General features: G+C 40.5%; 1 pseudogene; it reads right to left on the bottom strand.

Moving 5' to 3' along the window:
• Nucleotides 1-3,441: 3,441 nt before the first annotated feature.
• On the bottom strand, nucleotides 3,442-7,821 carry LOC101757395 (annotated as a pseudogene).
• Between the last annotated feature and the right edge of the window lie 1,191 nt (nucleotides 7,822-9,012).

The raw sequence follows: 9,012 nt of genomic DNA, 5'->3' as shown, positions 1-9,012 counted from the left end.
GAGGGCCGGGGAGGGACTAGGTGAGGGAGGGGAGGAGGTGGCGACGGATAAGGTAGGCTGGGAGAGAGAAGAGATAAGTGAGATGAGGAAGATAAGGTCGAGGTCAGGGGCCGTGTGCATGGAAATTGTTTGTTTTGTCCTAGTTGGTGGCCAACCGGGACTAAAGGGGGTTGGTGTTTACAATCGGGACTAAAGCTTCTCCCGTCGGTGGCCTTCGGTGGCTCATTTTTGAGCCGGGACTAAAAGCACTTTAGTCCAAAGTGAACAGGGACAAAAGCTCCTGGATGGAAGGTTAGTTCTCTACCAGTGGATATGATGCAAGTCATAGTTAGATTATGCAAAACTTTGGCAAAAACAGACTATACAAATTATCTTCACGATAAAGTAGCAAGCCAGCACTAGTCTTCCTGAAAAAATGTTGACCCTCAAACTATTTATCAAGTAATCTAACCTTAGGCAATTTTTCTTATATATAAAAGCATTAATAATAAATTCTAATCTTAAAACCTAATTCCTATGGATTATGGGGTATTTGTAATTAAGAAAAATTATTCAGAATTTTTGACATTTTCTAAAATATTAATTATTTATTTAAATACCTTAAAAATAAGGCACTAATAAATACCTATTTTTATTACTTTTTCCTAGGGTTTAAGGATTTTAATGCATGAAAGAAAATAAAAATAAACCTAACAAAATTGGTTTCACTATTTTTTGACATTCTTACAAATTGTATAGAATTGAAGATGAAAACTGAATTTAAATCTATTTTCTAAAACACCTAAACTCATTTTCCCCAAAACCCCCTAGAAAAAACTAAATGTACTCACCCCGGCCTTACCACACACACTGACGCGTGGGCTCAGTCAAGCAGGCGGTACCCCCGGTCTTGACCGTGGGTACGCCGATGAGTAACAGCGGTGTCTCACTGCCGGCGAGGATTCCGACGTTGATGACTCCCCAGCTAGACTAGCTACAACCCCACACATGTTCTAGAGAAGTTGTTGGGGGTGGTTTCGCTAGCGAACGGTGACTAATGGCAGCGACGGCGCTAGAGCGGGTGGTGCTAGGGTTAGCGGCAGCGACTGGCTCAACGGTGGTGACTCGACATCAACAAGCGACACCTACGACTTCACCTCGACATAAGACACTCAGTGCACTCCTGAACCCAACCTTCTCATGGTCGGAGCATAGCTCTTTATGATGGCGGCCATGGCGGAGGCATGTGCACGGCGGCGTAGGAGCTACAGCCAACTCGGTCGTGCTCCAAGCCAACGAATAGCACCAACACCATCTTCGGCTCATGAGTGACACACCTAGATGCTCAGATGACCACGACAACCTCGGCAACGCAAAGCTCACCGGCAGCGGCCTTACCAAAAGTAGAGCAGCTGACGGCGCTGGCAAAGATGATGGCGAGAGGGCACTATGGTTGACAGAGCTGGACGATGACTAGTGGAATGGGTCGAGGACTTCCAGGTGAAGGTGATAGTGGGGATTTGATGGTGGTGGCCGGATGGCGGTGGACTGCGTTGGCAACCATGGAGGTGGTGAAAAAATTGCAAGGCAGTGGAAGTATATGTTCAAATTATTTCTTCCTTTGTATAACGCATCAAATTCCTACTACTCCAACATGAAAGCTGAGGACCTACTTTAAATGTTGCAGAACTATGTCGTCTATTCAGATACCAAAGAAGTTATTTTTTGATCAAATTGCGCAAGACCTAGGCCTTTATATATCTAGAACAGATGTGAGAGAAATGAGTCATTCTATCTTTGCTACCTCCATTACTATTATGCCAACGCAACGAACAGCTCCTCCGCATAATAAGAAAGCAACTTACTACAACGATTCCGTAGATACTGTAAGTGGAGCAATAGAATCAGCCTACGATGATGCCATTCACAGTATCACAAGCGAAGGGAAATTAACTTTAATCGATCACAACCACGCCAACATATTGAAGACTCGGAAAGAGAAGGAATCAGCTATATCTTGGGCATGGATTTTTAAGGACACATGTGTCGCTCAGATGAAACGTTTGAAAAAGATAGAAAATCAACATCGCAACTTCATAGCTGAGATCGTAGAGCTATCCGCTGACTACAGCAACGTACTTCCTCTTGCAATTTCTCCAAATACAAGCAATGCTACTGCTTCGAATGCCATCACACTTACATACACAAGAAATACTCCTCCACAATCTACTCTTGAGATGTTTACTGACCTGTTTGTCCATTTAGTCAACAAACACTACTGCTAGATGTGTTTAGTTATTTTAATACTCGCCTTTTATTGTTTGTCCATTTCGTCAACAAACACTACTGCTAGATGTGTTTAGTTATTTTAATACTTGCCTTTTATCACTACTATGTAATTATGTACTATGTTACTATATCACTTATTTTAGTAACAGCTGGTTTACTTTTCCATACAAGCAAAGGCAACGTGAATAAGATTATTATGCAGTTACCCTGCTCGACTCTCATTCCAATCTCTTACCTCCACACTGATGAATATGTAGAATTAATTACGCAACTCCTTCAAAGTTAATGCTATACTATCGCATGCATACATTAATCATCATTATTAAAATCCTAATTTCTACCGTCATGTCAAAATATAAAGACCTAAACATAAGCACATGCAGCTGCCTGATTAGTACCACTAATTTTATTTTTTTTCCAAGACATATCACACTCTTGACGCTAATACATGAACATCAATTCTTTTAATGAAAATTTGGTCAGAAAATTGGCGACGGAGGCGCACCCCAGACTCTAGTCTAGTTAATCACTTGTCCACCACACATGCACGCTGATCATCTTGACGAATATCCAAAAGATCTATTTGGTGCCATTCTCAGATGATTTTGCCTATGGCAGATCCAACGGGGGAACTGTTTGTTCCACTGCTGCAGGAGTAGGGGTGGTAAATGGCCTTTTAATTTAATTTAGCCTAGCAAATTTAAGGATTCGGGTCAATAAAGGCTGGACCATAATATTATATGATTTTGAACTAAAAATAAATAGGTCTGAGTTGAATTGTAAAGGATGCAGGAGGGCTTTGAATTACCACCCTTACACAGGAGGGTACAAGAAAATTATTTCTTCATCTCAATCATGTGAGGATTGGTGGAGCTCAAAATAAATAAAAGAAGTGAAGATTGGTGATTGCGAAAGCCGCGAGAAAAAAAAACAAGATTTGGGAACGGTTATGATGGAGCCACACAGGTTTTGAATGTAAAAATTCAAAAATAAAATGGAGAAGCGGGGGATCTAACCCCGTGCCTCTCACATGCAAAGCGAGTGCTCTACCATTTGAGCTACATCCCCTCCGTGTGTAGTAGTTTGTGATTAGGTGTCTTGATTATTAACATATTTACTAATCTCTTTCCTATAACAAATATGACAGGGCGAATAGAAAACTGACGATGCAGCCTACTTATTTGTGGCTGATCCCTGCAGACAAAATAAAGGAAGAGGAGAAAAGGAAAACAAATGTTTCATCATGCGGCATTCTGAATTGACCATTTCCTCCAAGTCTCGTCAATCAACAGTACAACACACTTCAGAGTTCAGAGACACGAAGAAGTCCATAGACATTGTTGATCCTAATGTATATATTTGTATGCTGGTTGTGTACACCTGCTGCATTCGAAATTACAAGCCCATTCTATAGTCTATATACAAGTTCCTTTGTGCTATACAAAACATGCAGAGGAACTGAGAAGATCTAGAAAAAAAAATAAGAAATTGCAGGTTGCAGATTTAGCTATACAAAAATTACAGCAAAAACGAATTCTATAGAGCAAGGAGGAATGCCTGTCTAGCTATTTTTGTGCACTGTCTTGAGGTACCATGATCTTGAAAGGTCTAAAAGTTTCTCTGATTTCTATGCTAGCTGTAAGGAGGATTACAGTATTTAGTATTGGCGACCCGACAGGATAGAATCACTCCAAGAAAGCATGAAGTCACGCGCAACAGATGGCAAATTTACACAAAAATGTAAATAGTACATTATATTTCTAGCAAGGAGAAATGTTCCCATATTGACATGATCAAGTAAACAGAATTTGATTGACATACCTTGGAGAACCTTACGGGCTAGTGAAGGCATATCTATTTGATCTTCGACCAGTCTTTACACATCAACAAGCTGCGAGAAGAAGAAATGAGTTGCATTCATCCATTGAGCACTATGCAAATATATATATTTTATACGGACACCAACAATTTGCAGGATGATCGAACAATCTATCTATAGTACCTCTTCTACATGCAACTTGGAGTCTTCGGTGAAAGCTAGTATGAGTTGTCTCCTGATCCCAGCATCGATAAGGAACATCCGTGCTCCGTCTTTAATTGTTTCACTGAGATCAAGTTTGCTCTCCAGTTGACGACTTCTCATAGCTTGCCTGTGATAGTTCGCAGGATCAGAAAACTTCTAAGTCGAACAAACATATGCAGGATGGCAAGGCAGTGGTTCTAATACTCACGAACTATTCTTTTTCAGTGCAGGATTGCTGCTCATCTTGGACACATTCTCCTTGGCAAGAACTATAAGGTTTTCTAGTCGTTTCCACTGGAATGCCCCATCTTTGAATAATACCTGCAAAGAAAAAAAGTTCAGGAAATGGTGCTAAAAACTAAAAATGGTATAAAGAATTGTAGAATCTCAGAATTAGATGCATAATAGTGCACTTGAACATGTATCTGAATCTACGCAACTTTTCCTTTTCACAGCAGAAGTTTCATGACTTTTCCTTTACCAATGCTTAATTTGACAAATTGGTTCACATATTCGTTGCATTAATGTCAATACTGTCTAAACAAGTTACCTGAATCAGGCGTTCCCTCATAGCAGGGTTTGGATCTGTCAACAGACGCTTTGCAACATATAGATATGCAACCTAAATATGAAGAAACATGGAGAAAAGGATGTAAGTAAAGACAGATGTAAATTGATGTTTTCATGAGAGCTCAAAGGTGGCACATGACATACCTCAAGAAACTTAAAATCAGGTTTTAGGGTAAATCAAATTCCTTCTTGTGTCAACAACGAACGATAACCAAAGAAAACCTTTCTGGAATGCGGATTGGGTAGTTGTACACGAGCTGATTGAACTTTCCTGTTATTTTGATTTTTTTAATTAGAAAATGAAGTCCCTCAAATATTTTTTAAGATATCTGAACATATAGCATGCTACACACTTAGACTAAGCACTTCACATTAATGGAAGGAAAAAACATTTAGTAAGCATGAATGAGCAACCATGCAGAAATGCATTAAAAGACAATACCGACAACTCATATGACCAAGTGACAAATAAATAAACTGACAACACTTTGAGATTTGAGAAATCAACAATTCGTGTACAGTAAGAAAAGGAAACAAGCAAGCTTCCATTTATCGGCAGTCAATACAATGCTAAGCATATCAATGTAATAGTCACACTCCGGAAATTGAAGTCTGCCAAGCCTTTTCCAGCTGAGTTTTGCTAAATGGCTTCCAGAGCTGGAATAATTGGGGCTACATCTGTTCCACTAGCAAGAAAACCTAGCCTAGTGAAGTCATTTGCCATTTCAGCATAGCCTTCATTAACAGCATGAACAACAACATCTATTAGGGTTTGTTTATTTTACTGCACATAGAACAAACAATTAAAAACAACATATTAACCACTTTTTGTTTCCTTGGATAACGTGCAAATGCAAGACAGTGCAATCATGAGTTCACAACAGAGAAGGAAACCTTTTAATAAAAAGATATTTTGACGCAGCATTATCAGATACAAGGTAGGCTATGTATATATAGACAGATAAAAAGAAACAGCAACAACAATGTAACAAACTTTAAATGCAAAGAATTCTAACCTAGAAAAGAGCATTAAATAGACCTGGCTGAGGACGGCCACATTGCCAAAGTCGACATAAGAAATATGACCATCGCGCATTGCAAAAATGTTTCCAGGATGTGGATCTCCATGGAAAAGATCAAATTCAAGCAACTGGCGCAAGGCAGCACTCACTCCGACTGTGAGAAAGCCTTCCACATCAATTCTAGCTTCCTTTATAGCCTGCATGAACGAATTTGGAATTGCTGCTGCAAAACATTCACCATGAACTATTACACAGTTGAAATAAACAAACGACAATATAGACGGTCAAACCTGTGGGTCCGTACATCTAATTCCATCTATCCACTCCATCACCGGAACACGAGAACCTGAAGGCTGCTTATACACTCGAGGTATCTTAACAGTTGGATCATCCTTCAAATTTTCTAGGAAATCCTCGATATTTGTAGCTTCCTAATATGTTGGAAAAGGGAACTAAAAGCATTAGCCTTCTATAAACTTATCAAAAAGAAAGAAAACATAAGGAAGTTGTTGTTGATACAGAATCAATGCACTTTATATTAGCAACATGACAGCTGTAATAGCTAATTCGCTAAATTGACAATGACAGTTAAAGGCTATGAAAAGGCTTACGAGTGTGTAATCAAGTTCTTGCAAAAGTTTTTCACCAAATTCATCAACAATAAACTCTGCATTGCACCCTAATTTCTGAAGACTAATCCCATTCAAAAATGAAGCCAAAGTGCGGAAGAGGAAAAGATCTCGGTAGTCTCTGAACCTGCAATTTCAATGACAGAAATCAAAGATATAAGTACCAAAATTAGAGAAAACAATGTGTTTAGTTAGAAGAAGAATAGTAAAGGTAATTAAAAAAAGTAAACTGATAACAGAAACAGAGTGAATATAGGAACCTTGATAGCAACATCCTCGCCAGTTTCTCTAAGTGTAGCACGGTAAACTTGGCCCAAACTAGCAACTGCTATTGTCCCTGATTAAATTTTGCTGAACAATCTCTCTAGAGGCTGTCCAAGTTCCTCCTCAATTATGGCAAAAGCTACCTATCAAATATTCAGCAGCAACCAGAACTTTATTGATCACCCTGGTTCATTTGCACAAACTCTAATATTTATAATCTTGAAGAACTAGAATCTGCTGTAACCATATACCTGGTTAGGGACTGGAGGAGCATCATCTTGCAAGATGCAGAGTTCATTCATATAATCCTCTCGAATAATATCAGGCCTGTTGGCTAGAACCTGAAGAACAGAATCAAGGCAAGTTAGGACAATTGTGTACAAAAGATAGGACTAGTGCATTCATATTGTACAATGAGATTTATCCTTTATCATCAAGGATAAATGATATGACCTGTCCTGCTTTTATGAAAGATGGCCCCAGATCACATAAAAGATTGCGAAGTTGGCGGGGAACAATTTCTTCATCCCGTCCAACCAAGAAGTCATACACTAGAGATGACCAATAAAATCCAAGTTTCCAAATTATCTCCACTCCCCGACTAGCTAGGGATAGTATGGAGCCTCTTGAATCCATGACTTTTTTCCTGACCTAGCAATTGTAGAAATGCACACAATTAAAATAACTTTTACTAAATCAATCCTGTAAACATAAAAGCATGAAGATTTCGGTACCATTTCTGGAGTGTACTTCCGGAATGGGATACAAACGCCACGTTCGATATCAAGTTGCTCCAGTGCACTGCTGGGTTTGTCGCTGGATATACTTTTGGTGCGTGGAAGTTGGGTTATGTTTTGAGATGAGACTGGAGCACTAGTTGACGCAGCATTCGTGACATAGAGGGTCGATCGCCTTCTCCTTTGGGGCACCAAGGAGATTGACCTCGCAAAACCATGGTATGATGCTCGTCTGTTAGGAGTTAATGTATGAGACCACTGTGCTGAAGTCCAGATACATGCTGTGCAGAGCTCCATGCTTGAACCTCAAGTGCTGATATATGGACGAGATGGCAAATTGCATCAGCAAACTTTAATATTATGGACCCTACCTATGGAGCATCATTACAGCACTATACATTCCAAAAGTAAACTGGAAAAGAAAACGAATCAGTCAATCTGTTTCTGGGGTAATTTTGTTTTTGAATACCAGCTGCAATCAACATTTTGAACATTAGGTTGTTCAGGTTCACAGTTTAGAAATGACAACTGAGCACGAATTAGGAAAGCTCTCTTGGCTTCCACGGACTGTATTCCAATTCTAATATGTACCAGTTTATTACAGACAAATTTTCCCCTATGCGGATGCAGATTTCTTCATTCTGCTGTGCTGCTGCCTTGCCAAACAACAATTTTGATAGCTAGATATATGCAACTAATTGGAAATCACCAACATCAGGTATACTAAGTACGGCGTAATCAGGAAACAGTAAATTTCAAGCAAGATATACTAGAATAAAATTGCAAACAGGTGCTTCCTGCTTAGCCATGCATCATTAAATAAACCTCCAAAAAATCTAACCGCCTAACAATTGGGGAGGAGGGAATAGCGAAGAGAAGAAGGGCGTGACCGGCCCTCTCCCTCCCTAATTGACCCACCGACGGCAGCGCAAGTCTCCCCAGCCGGCACCGATAGTGTGGCCCCCAAAGAAAACAGAAACGAGATAGTGGCAACAGAGGGAGCTAACTTTTTTTTGGTGTGTGTGTGGGGGGGTTAAGGAAAATGGAGCTCTGAACTCACTTGCCGACGCAGCCGCCGGTGAGGGAATCGGCGGCGAAAGCTCACTCCTTTCCCCAACTCCCATGAATTCTTGGTGGCAAACTTGATGAATCCTCCAGCGCCGAGCCGCGCCACACTCTCTCTCGCGGTGCACTCCTGTTTACCTCAGCACGCCCTCGATTTGGGCGCGGGGAAAAATGGTTTGCCTTTCTTTTCTTGGCACCCTTTCTATGGTGCCAAGTGGTGGAGCACACGTAGCCATGGCCACGATGAAGAGGGAGGAATCAATGCTCAGTATAACGGCGTGGTCACGTCACGCGAGCTTTAATGTGGGGAAACCTTTGCTATCCACAGCCACAAGTACGGTGCCGCCTGATCGCTTGGACCACCAAAAATTTCCAAAATGTGGAGATAAAAGGTTGTGGATTTGGACTGAAAGGATGCTGCAGGTTCTGTTCGT

The sequence above is a fragment of the Setaria italica genome, chromosome VIII (assembly GCF_000263155.2).
Source record: "Setaria italica strain Yugu1 chromosome VIII, Setaria_italica_v2.0, whole genome shotgun sequence".
NCBI lineage: Eukaryota > Viridiplantae > Streptophyta > Magnoliopsida > Poales > Poaceae > Setaria > Setaria italica.
This window is presented reverse-complemented; position numbering and strand designations above follow the sequence as displayed.